Source organism: Lygodium microphyllum, chromosome 15 (assembly GCF_053477565.2).
Source record: "Lygodium microphyllum isolate KBCC chromosome 15, Lygodium_microphyllum_v1.1.10, whole genome shotgun sequence".
Classification (NCBI taxonomy): domain Eukaryota; kingdom Viridiplantae; phylum Streptophyta; class Polypodiopsida; order Schizaeales; family Lygodiaceae; genus Lygodium; species Lygodium microphyllum.
The window spans coordinates 97,233,300-97,244,113 of record NC_141149.1 but is presented as its reverse complement, the minus strand read 5'-3'; positions in this window follow the sequence as shown (position 1 = coordinate 97,244,113).

Here is a 10,814-nt window from a genome sequence, read left to right as displayed (position 1 = left end):
CTTCTCCCTTTTTTATTTCTCTCTGTCTTTCTCTTCCTCCCCCTCACTTCTTCTCTCTATTTCTCTCTCTCCTCTCCCCACTCTTGCTCGATACATCCGGTTTACAAAAAACTTAAAGAGAGAAAATAATAAACTTTAAAAATAAATATATTGAAAGCAACATCTTCCTACCTCTCTTTATCTCTATATCTCCTCACTCCCTTTTCTTTTTTCTCTTTTCCCTCTCTCTCACTCTCTCATTGTTTCCCTATTTCTCTTTCCCTCTCTCTCGCTCTTTATTTTTTTTCTCTTTATCTCTTTTTTTTGTCTTTTCATCTCTCTTTCTTTCTCTCTCTCTTCTTTTCACTCTCCTTCCTTTCCTTACCCTTCTTTTCTACCTCCTCCTCTCTTCCTTCCTTCTCTCTCCCTCTCTATTTTTCTCCCCATCTCTCTCTCTCTCTCTCTCTCTCTCTCTCTCTCTCTTTCTTTATTTCTCCCCCCCTCTCTCCCTCTCTTTATCTCTCATTTCTCTCTTCCCCTTCCTTTTTTTCCTGTTTCTCTCCATCTTTCTCTCCTTTTCTTCTTCTCCCTCCCTCCTTCCCTCTGTTTCAATGCATCTCTATGCAAGAAAAACAGAGAAAAAAAAACACACAATAACAAAGCAAGAAAAGGCAATCTACCTACCTCAGAGGCCCAAAGATGAAACCCTTTGTCCCTCATCTTGTGGCTTCTCTCCCTTCTCCATTGTATCATTCTTCTTCTTCTTCTTCTTTGCATTTAATGATGGTGGCAATTATGGTGGCGTTGAGCTCTCCCTCTTCCTCTCCCTCTCCCTCTCAAAGCTTTGAGCTCTCTTGATCTTTCTTCTGTTTTCTCTCGCAAATGTTTTCAGAAAATGCCATGCTTTGGATTTTCATCATTTTTTTTCTCAAAGCGACATCGCTATTAGTATCACTATTAGCATCACAAATAGAAATTAGTGAGTCTTTTAGCAATGCTAACAATGTCATTACTATTGTGTTGCAAATGACCGTTGATATCGCCCCATTTCCTTCTAGTGCATCCTATTGATAGTGATAATAATAATCTAGATGTATGCCATATAGTTAATGGTGTGTTCATGCATAACAATGTAGCATCAATTACATCTAATACTTTTCAATACATTGTATGCATCATGGCATGGAGTACTATAAAGTGGATGAGCCACACATTTCTTATAATGTGGTTGAGTAACCCTACTCTTGGTCATTTCCTAAGACATTGGAAAATGGTTTCTTACAATCAAATATTCTTTGTTTCTTAGAACATTTTCAAGCTCATATATAATATAATCTTTCACTCTTAGATCTATATCAACAAAAACCCATAATTCGTTGTTATGCGAGCGGTGATCGAGAGCAAGCCTCACTCACAACCCGATAACGAGACGTTAAGGAGTGCCGGTTGGGGTAATTGACTTTGTTCGATGCACAACACAACTTGAAAAATTCAAATATTTGACAATACACCACGAAAAACAAAACAATAAAAAACTGTCTCTTGTAGCTCAAACAACTAAAACCCTAATTTGGATAGGGCATCACACAACCACAACTCAACAAAAAAAATCCAACTATTTGAAAACAAACCAAGTGAAAAAATATTCTCGTACCTTAAAAACCATGATCGCTTTGACATCCAAAGGCTCCGACTTTCAAATTAGCATGACAAGAGCTCACTCTAGCATGCGACCTTCCACTCTCCTCTCTCACAAAATACAATTATAATCAAGGGGGAAGGCCCTTAACTCTTCAATCTCCTCTCCTTATATAGTTTTCTATCCACACTCACAAACATTAGGCTTTTTACTTTCAGCTTTTGGCTTTTGCTTTTCTACTGCTTTTTACTATTTTCGTTTTTTCTCCCCTACTTGTTTGGATCATAACTTTGTCATTTGAACTCCCAATGTAGTTGTTCGGGAACTCAAAACGATTGGAACATATTTGGTCGACAAGTTAACGTAGGCAGAATTACAAAAATCCATCAAAAATGGGCAAAAATACAGATATTCGTAAATTGCATCATTTTTCTCCATCTTTTATCTTGGACGACTTATTCTCTTTCTTGGCCTATTGTTCTTGTAATTGCACATACTTTTAGGATACATGTCCTCTTTTCCTTTAAGAAATACTCGCTGGATGTAAAATGTATGATCTTTTCCCTTGATCCTTGAGTCTTCAAAATAAACATTCTCTGGATATGAATCTGTTTTTTATGCAGTGTGCCCTAGCAGGAATATGGTTTTTTGAAATGAAGAATTGTACCTAACCTATCTAGATGTGATTGTGCATCATGCAAAATACAAATAAAATTTCTTGATTAATTTAAAATTCCTTATCCTCTCCTCTCAACTCTCATCAATACGATATGATATGCTCCACTCCACCCATCCAAAATCTCACAATCACTTTAGAAAATTATGGTCCTCAAGATGTTGACCAAATATGAACAACCCTTCTCACAATTGGTGGTGTCCTTCATGACCCTCTAACTCACCCAACCTCCTTACACACTCAACCAGACGTTCCTAACTTTGTGATAAGCATCCCAAATATCGTGTGTGCAAGAAATGTGCATGCTCAATGACAGGTTCTCTCTCATGTGCGTGTGCATCTAAAAGTTAATGCATATAGCTGCAGTGGACCTCATGCCGTGCTAGTGCTTAATGATGGTGCAAAACGTGTATAATCCCAACCCAATATGGCATGGAAGCATTTGATAAGAATAGGAGACGACCCCCAAGTGCAGTGCATCAACAAGTGTAATGTGAAGTGCTTGTGAACCCATTATCCCCGTGATGTGCAAAAGTCTCAACAAGAAAACATACCTAGCTCCTCAATGTTCGGTAGCTATTGACAAACGCAAGCTTCATCCTGTTCAAAAAAATACCAAGCTCGACCAAGGATATCAAGTTTCACACTCAACAAAATGACAGAAGCAAATCCTAAGCTAGACAAACACAAGAAATCCAACTACGAAATAACAAAACAAACAGTCATGCAAACAACTAAGCTAGTAAAAATCAAACCTATTTACATTTTGACTAGGGCTTTTTAGTTTTTAGAAAAACACTTGATATATTTAGCCCTCCCCCTAGTCTGCAAACATTCATGTGCAGCAGATGCTTTCATAAAACGATGCAACATTTATAAGCCAATCAAAAATCAAATCCAATGATCTATCCATAATCTTCTCAATAAACACAAATGGCACATTTCTCTCAAACAACTCCTTTACAAGTAGACAAAACTCATTCGTGAAATTCTCATCAAAATCCTTGAGACAATCCTCTCCATCTAAGGAAAATGCATCATCCTCCAAATTCTTCAAATCCCAACCATAATCCAAAATCTTCATATCCCACCCATCCTCCCTAGGAAAAACCATGTTACTTTTAGAGTCTCTAAATAAAGTTTTGACCCTTTCTTTGTTGCCAATCTCAAATTCATTCACTAATTCATCTACAACTTCTCCTAAAGATACTATGTAAGGATCTCCCAACTCAATATCCAAATCAAACACAACATCAAAAGTAGTCAACTCTGGACTCATAACACCACAAGAGCCAACAACATCCACAAATGGGGTCACTCCAGGACACCCAGCCACATTACTCAACTCATCAACAATACAAGACTCCATCGAGTCTTTCACACACAAAGAGTGGTAAACACCTTCCATAGTATCCTTACAAGAAACCTCACAAGAAACCGAAGAAACTTTCACATCTTCATTATCACAAACAACATCTTCACAATGCAACAACTTCGGGTCAATAACCTCAACCAAAGACTCCTCAATTAAAAAATCCTTAACTTCCTCCTCACAAATACCTTCCAACTCTGTTTCCTTGGTTTCAAATCTCTCTTCCCTCAAATTTTCAATTCTTTTCAAAGCCTTACTCAAATTCTCTCTTACATCCTCATCAACGTCACTCTCAAGATCCTCAAAACCCCAATCAGAATCATCATAAATCCTAGGAGAACTCAAAGAAACCGAAAGACTATCAGATGAATTTTTCTCTTCGACATTGTTGCCTAAACCAACCAAACAATCATCATCACAACTATTAAGGAGTAAGAGATTACGTCTACTCAAAACCACATCATCAACACCACAAACAAAAGCATCTACAGGGCCACTCAAAACATCACCAACCAACTCACGAGACTCAACTGAGTCAACAACACCAACACCAAAATCACAACATGAGTCAGAACCTAAAACCTCAATACTCTCTTGATCATCAAACTCACAACAAATCTCAACAAACTCATCAGGCAAAAAATTTGAACCCTTAACTTCATCTTGAAAACTTACAGTTTCCTCCCCCTCATAGTCTTTTAACAAACTCAAAAATTCATCTCAATTCTCTCTTCCTCTTTCAAGCAATCAGATCTATCTATACTATCACCAAGCCAAACAAACTCACTCTCTAAATTGTCTTTACTCTCTTCAACACTAGCATGACTATTAGAATTTTCATCACAACTTCCCTCATCAGAAATATCAAAACTTTCTTGACTCTCATCCTCTCCCAAAGAGCATGAAAAATCTTGGTCCTTAAAACAATATGGTCTCTCCTTTTCTTCTTTACAACTCAGATCCATCTCTAGCTCATCTCTAAAGTCCTTAAGCTCCAAAGTATCATCCGTCGATCCCTCTTCTTTAGTTAAATCTCTAATCACTGGACTAGAAGTATCCGTGGTCAATGGGTATGAATTCACACTCCTAGACTCTTCACTCCAATCAGTCAAACAAGTATTTTTCCCTCAACCACCCTAGGGAGTTTCTCCTCACATACTTCAATTTATTTCTCACAAGTCAACTCATCTCTCCTAAATAGAGAATATAGTATACCTCTCTCAGGATAGACATAACTAATTCTCTGCTCCTCAAAAACTTTTCTCTCAACTTGCCTTGAACTCAACCTTTCCCTTGGTTCATCAAACCCTAACTCTTTTTTTATTTTGGTCTTCCTCTCTTGATATTGAGCTATCTTCACCGCTTTCTCAAAAGTCTTAGGGTTTTTTACCTCTAATTTCACTCTCCAATCTTCTAATTTCAACCCATTTACAAAATACATTATCTTCAACATAACTGAGGCTATCTCACCTTCTAACAATGTTAAACTCCATTGATTCCACAATCTTTCAAACTCCCTAGCAAAGTCCTCAACACACTAATCATATTTTTGAACACAAGTTTCTATTTTTGCTCAAATCTCACTTTGACTCTCTTTTTTTAAACCTAGATAGAAAAGCATTTTTAATGGTCTCATAGTCCAAATTTTGTCTCTTAAATTGCAGACTTCTCTCAAAGTCAAGCAACCAATTCTGTGCTTCTCCCTGCAATTGATATCTAAAAATCTGGAGTTTATCCTCAAGATTAGTCACTCTCTCTATCAAACAACACAGCTCTATTTTTTCTAAAAATCTTTAGGGATCTTCAGTATGATTACCATGGAACTCAGGAAAATTATCAACCATTTTCAACAATCACAAAAAATCAAAACAAACTCACATTCAAAATAACAACAATGTCATTTTCGACACTCCTCAGTGGGGGCACTAAAAAAGAGATGTTACGCGAGCGGTGATCGAGAGCAAGCCTCATTCACAACCCAATAACGAGACGTTAAGGAGTGCCGGTTGGGGTAATTGACTTTGTTGGATGCACAACACAACTTGAAAAATTCAAATATTTGACAATACACTACGAAAAACAAAATAATAAAAAACTGCCTCTTGTAGCTCAAATAACTAAAACCCTAATTCGAATAGAGCATCACACAACCACAACTCAACAAAAAAAAATCCAACTATTTGAAAACAAACCAAGTGAAAAAATATTCTCGTACCTTAACAACCATGATCCAACGCTCGGCGCTTTAACATCCAAAGGCTCCGACTTTCAAATTAGCATGACAAGAGCTCACTCTAGCATGCGACCCTCCACTCTCCTCTCTCACAAAATACAATTATAATCAAGGGAGAAGGCCCTTAACTCTTCAATCTCCTCTTCTTATATAGTTTTCTATCCACACTCACAAACATTAGACTTTTTGCTTTCAGCTTTTGGCTTTTGCTTTTCTTCTGCTTTTCACTATTTTCATTTTTTCTCCCCTATGCGTGTTTCCAACTTGTTTGGATCATAACTTTGTCATTTGAACTCCCAATATAGTTGTTCAGGTACTCAAAACGATCGGAACGCATTTAGTCGACAAGCCATCGCGGGCAGAATAACGAAAATCCATAAAAAATGGGAAAAAATACAAATATTCGTAAATCACATCATTTTTCTCCATATTTTACCTTGGACGACTTATTCCCTTCCTTGGCCTATTGTTCTTGTAATTGCACATACTTTCAGCAAACATGTCCTCTTTTCCTTCAAGAAATACTCGCTGATGATGTGAAACATACGATCTTTTCCTTTGATCCTTGAGTCTTCAAAATAAACATTCTCTAGATATGAACCTGTTTTTTATGCAGTGTGCCCTAGCAGAAATATGGTTTTTTGAAATGAACTCCGTGCCCAATCATTCATGATTTGGAAAAATATGCAATATTGGATCCATGATATGCAATCAATCAATCCATGCTCACACAAAAATAATGTATGCATTTGAAGAATTGTGCCTAGCCTATCTAGATATGATTGTGCATCATGCAAAATGCAAACAAAATTTCTTGATTAATTTAAAATTTCTTATCCTCTCCTCTCAACTCTCATCAATGAAATATAATATACTCCTCTCCACCCATCCAAAATCTCACAATCACTCTAGAAAATTATGGTCCTCAAAGATGTTGACCAAATATGAACAACCCTTCTCACAATTGGTGGCATCCTTCACAACTCTCTAACTCACCCAACCTCCTTACACACTCAACCAGAGGTTCCTAACTTTATGATGAGCATCCCAAATATCGTGTGTGCAAGAAATGTGTGTGCTCAATGACAGGTGCTCTCTCATGTATGTGTGCATCTAAAAGTTACTGCATATAGCTGCAGTGGCATCCTCATGCCGTGCTAGTACTTAATGATGGTGAAAAACGTGCATAATCCCAACCCATGGCATGGAAGTATTTGATAAGAACAGGAGACGACCCCCGAGTAGTGCAGTGCTGCATCAACAAGTGCAATGTGAAGTGCTCATGAACCCATTACCCCCGTGATGTGCAAAAGTCTCAACAAGAAAACATACCTAGCTCCTCAATGTTCAGTAGCTATTGACAAACACAAGCTTCATCATGTTCAAAAAAATACCAAGCTTGACCAAGGCTATCAATTTTCACACTCAACAAAATGATAGAAGCAAATCCTAAGGTAGACAAACACAAGAAATCCAACTACGAAATAACAAAACAAATAGTCATGCAAACAACTAAGCTAGCAAAAATCAAACCTAACTACATTTTGACTAGGGCTTTTAAGTTTTCAGAAAAACACTTGACACCGTGAGCACGGACTACTGGAACGACCGCTAGAAAAAGGCCCAACTTAGGCAGCTCATCCTGAAGTTCCAACCCTATTAGTTGATAGCATCCCAACTCGTGATTCCTATAGTCTTCCACCCCACTATCCTGACATGGTATTTCACATTTGGTTCATTGCTTATGTTGAAAGAAAAGGGGCCTTTGTAAAGCAAGTCGGCAAAGAGAAGAGATAGAAGTAGATTTGAGGAAATGCAAGAAGAGATGCTTTGAATTTGTAAAGCAAGTCAGCAAAGAGGAGAGATAGAAGTAGATTTGAGGAAATACAAGAAGAGATTCTTTGAATTTATTGCACAATACTAATCAAAACCCAAAGTACAATCTCTATTATTTTCTTTAAACTCAAAACACAAATGTCATATGAGAAACTCCTTGATGTTATCCCTCCACTTCATCCAAGAACTTCCATGTCTTTGAAGTGGTTGAAGCTAACCTTGAGTTTTGCTTAGTCCTCTACTTATTTTGGGTGTAATGTCACTTAGGGGTGATCAAGACTAAGCTCTCAAGTTAACTTTGATCAAATTACATTGACACATCACACATAGTTTTTGACAAAAGATAGAACCAAGTGATATGCATAGCTTTATTCTCATGAAATGTTTCACACTAGCAATAAGATGATGTAAGTGGTCTTTATCTTCCACCTTTTTTCATAAGTCACCATGACCAAAGAAATCATGAAATAAAAATTAGTAATGTCAAGCATAAACAATCACAATGTAGCCCTAAATCCAAGTGCAAGCAAGATTAAACTCCTTCCACCATAGTGCTCTTTCCCTCAAAGCTATTGGCAACTTCTATTTTAAGTCTTGTCCTCCTAGTAATTCATGCAACCACTTTGTCTCTCTTCCACCATATTTAGATATGCAAACTTCAAGTCCAGAGGCAAGGTAATGTTGGTGGAGATTTTTTGGATTAATGCATGGAAGAGAAAAAGGAACTTAATATAGGTTTAGGCATGAAGATTTTTGAGGTTTTTCATGATGAAGGGAATGGAAGTGGAGGCTGAGAAGAGAGGACTAGTTGTGTATGTTTTTTTCTAACTTAGTCATATGAAAGCTTAAATACATGTAACTTGACACAAATTAGTGCCTATATTAAAAGCTAGTAAAATCATTTCAGACATGGCAATGGTAACTCATAAGGTGCAAAGACATCTAATTGTGGTGTTTTGGAAATATGGTTGATACGGATTTAACATATTATTTTCCCATGAGTCATAAGAGAGATGTTTTGATGCCATAATCAAATCGAGAAAATGACACTCCATGCAGCAAACATGACTGCGAACCCCCATCATTTGTGTGATCCTTCTTAATTCAAGTCATCCGTTGTATCATAATTTATTCCAACTATTCTCTTGTTCCACTTGTCATGCAATCACCTTCTTCATCTTCTTTGTTGGTGGATAGAAGTCAGCTTCCACTACAGCACTAATTGATGCAATTGATGATCTACTTCCTTTACACTTGGAATGGACAGAACATGCAAACATAGGGACATTTGCCACACAACGCAATGACAGTGTGTTTATAGGGTGGTGTTGATCAACAAGATCTTGATTTCCAAGGCCACCTTCTAATGATGTTTAATCACCTATTCTATGAGGCTTTTGATGACAAATCTCTAGTCTAGCATCACTTCTAAAATATCATCACAAAAGGTCCATCAATGTAGCAAAGACCATGGCTACAGTCACATTGTCATCCCACCATGTATCTACCTATAAAGAACCCTAGAGAAACCCTTTACAATGATATTTAAGTGTGTGATCATTAGTATCACTTGTATGCATTAAATCCCATGTGTTTATGTGCGAACCTATAGTTTAGGAATTTCCCTTCTTTGCATAGTGTCATTAGGTTATTTTCTATCCTCATTTTATTTTTTTTATATCCAATATGTATATCTACCTATGTAAATACCCACTTAGTTGACACGAGCTAAGCATTGCATGTAAAACCCACTTGCATGTTTTGTTATGTGTGTGCCCCCTGACTTTCATGTGTTTATCTATAGGAATGCTTAAAAAATGTAAAAAAGGCATAAAGAGATAATTTTTAAAATAGTGGACAATTATCACACCTTGAGACAGGAAAAGTATTGACGATATATATGGAAAAATGAGCTCACAATAACGGAAATTGAGAATGAGCTGAATGGAAACATGGCTTTTTGAGTTGGAGATAACCAATTCACTACAAGGTGAGTGTGAAAGATTTTAAATACCAACTAGATCTAAATGAACTAGTTCAAGAGAACAAGAGTGTGAATACTATTAAATTTGAACTAGTTCATAAGAGGAAGAACTAGTTCTAGTCTAAAAACTTGAAAGTGACCAACTTAATGATTGGGAAGGATTAAGGAAGAAAAGAAGAAGCTCACATGAATCCTTTGAATAGAAACGACGCCATTTTGTAGTCCAAAAACTCCATGATAATCCATTTAAATGTGCTTTTATTGCTAACAATTGGATCATGGTACTTCCGAGGATGCATAAAAGCAAGGTGACTACTGCAATGCATTTTTAGAAGGATGATGTTGCCTAGCTAACAACTAAGAGAGCTTAGCCAAAACTTTTCATACAATGCTAAGTGTGTAAATAGTAAAACTAAAATAAAGCATAACAAAATAATGTCTGTAGCTTTTACTTGACTGAATCCACTAGGAAATTCTCACTATAGATTAAAAAAACTCAAACTTCTTTATTAAAAAGCACATAAAAAGCATGAAAAACTTGAGCTTGTTGAACAAAGAAAGGCAAATATGTTATTCTGATCCTAAAGGCTATAAATAAACCCAAACTTGGTTGTGATAGGCCTGGGCAATCAGTGTTTTGAAGATAACTTGTGTCTTGGCAAAAAAGAGGTGAGCTTGAGTTCTAAATGGGTGTCTTAGCCTAGAAGGCTACATGAATTCTACATCACTTTGGCCTAAAAGTTGAAGATCTCATAAAGAGTAATTATTCTTGTATTGTCAAAGTTTACAAGAGATTTTCTTATCATTGTATGGTGCTTGGATTCTCTAACATATAGCTTTATTTAGTATGTATTCTACTTGTCTCTCATTTTCTATCTTGTTTGATTAAGAACCCCTATAATTAGTGGCTATTCACAAACCCCCTCAACAATGTCACCTTGGGAAAACTGCATCACCTTTCAACAATGTGGCAACTCCTTAATTGTTGGCGAGATAAAGCCACTTGTCCCTCACAACTTAGATATTCACTACATTAATAGTGCTCACACAGGTCCTAGACATTGCAAGTGGAAGGTGCCCATCATGATCACTTCA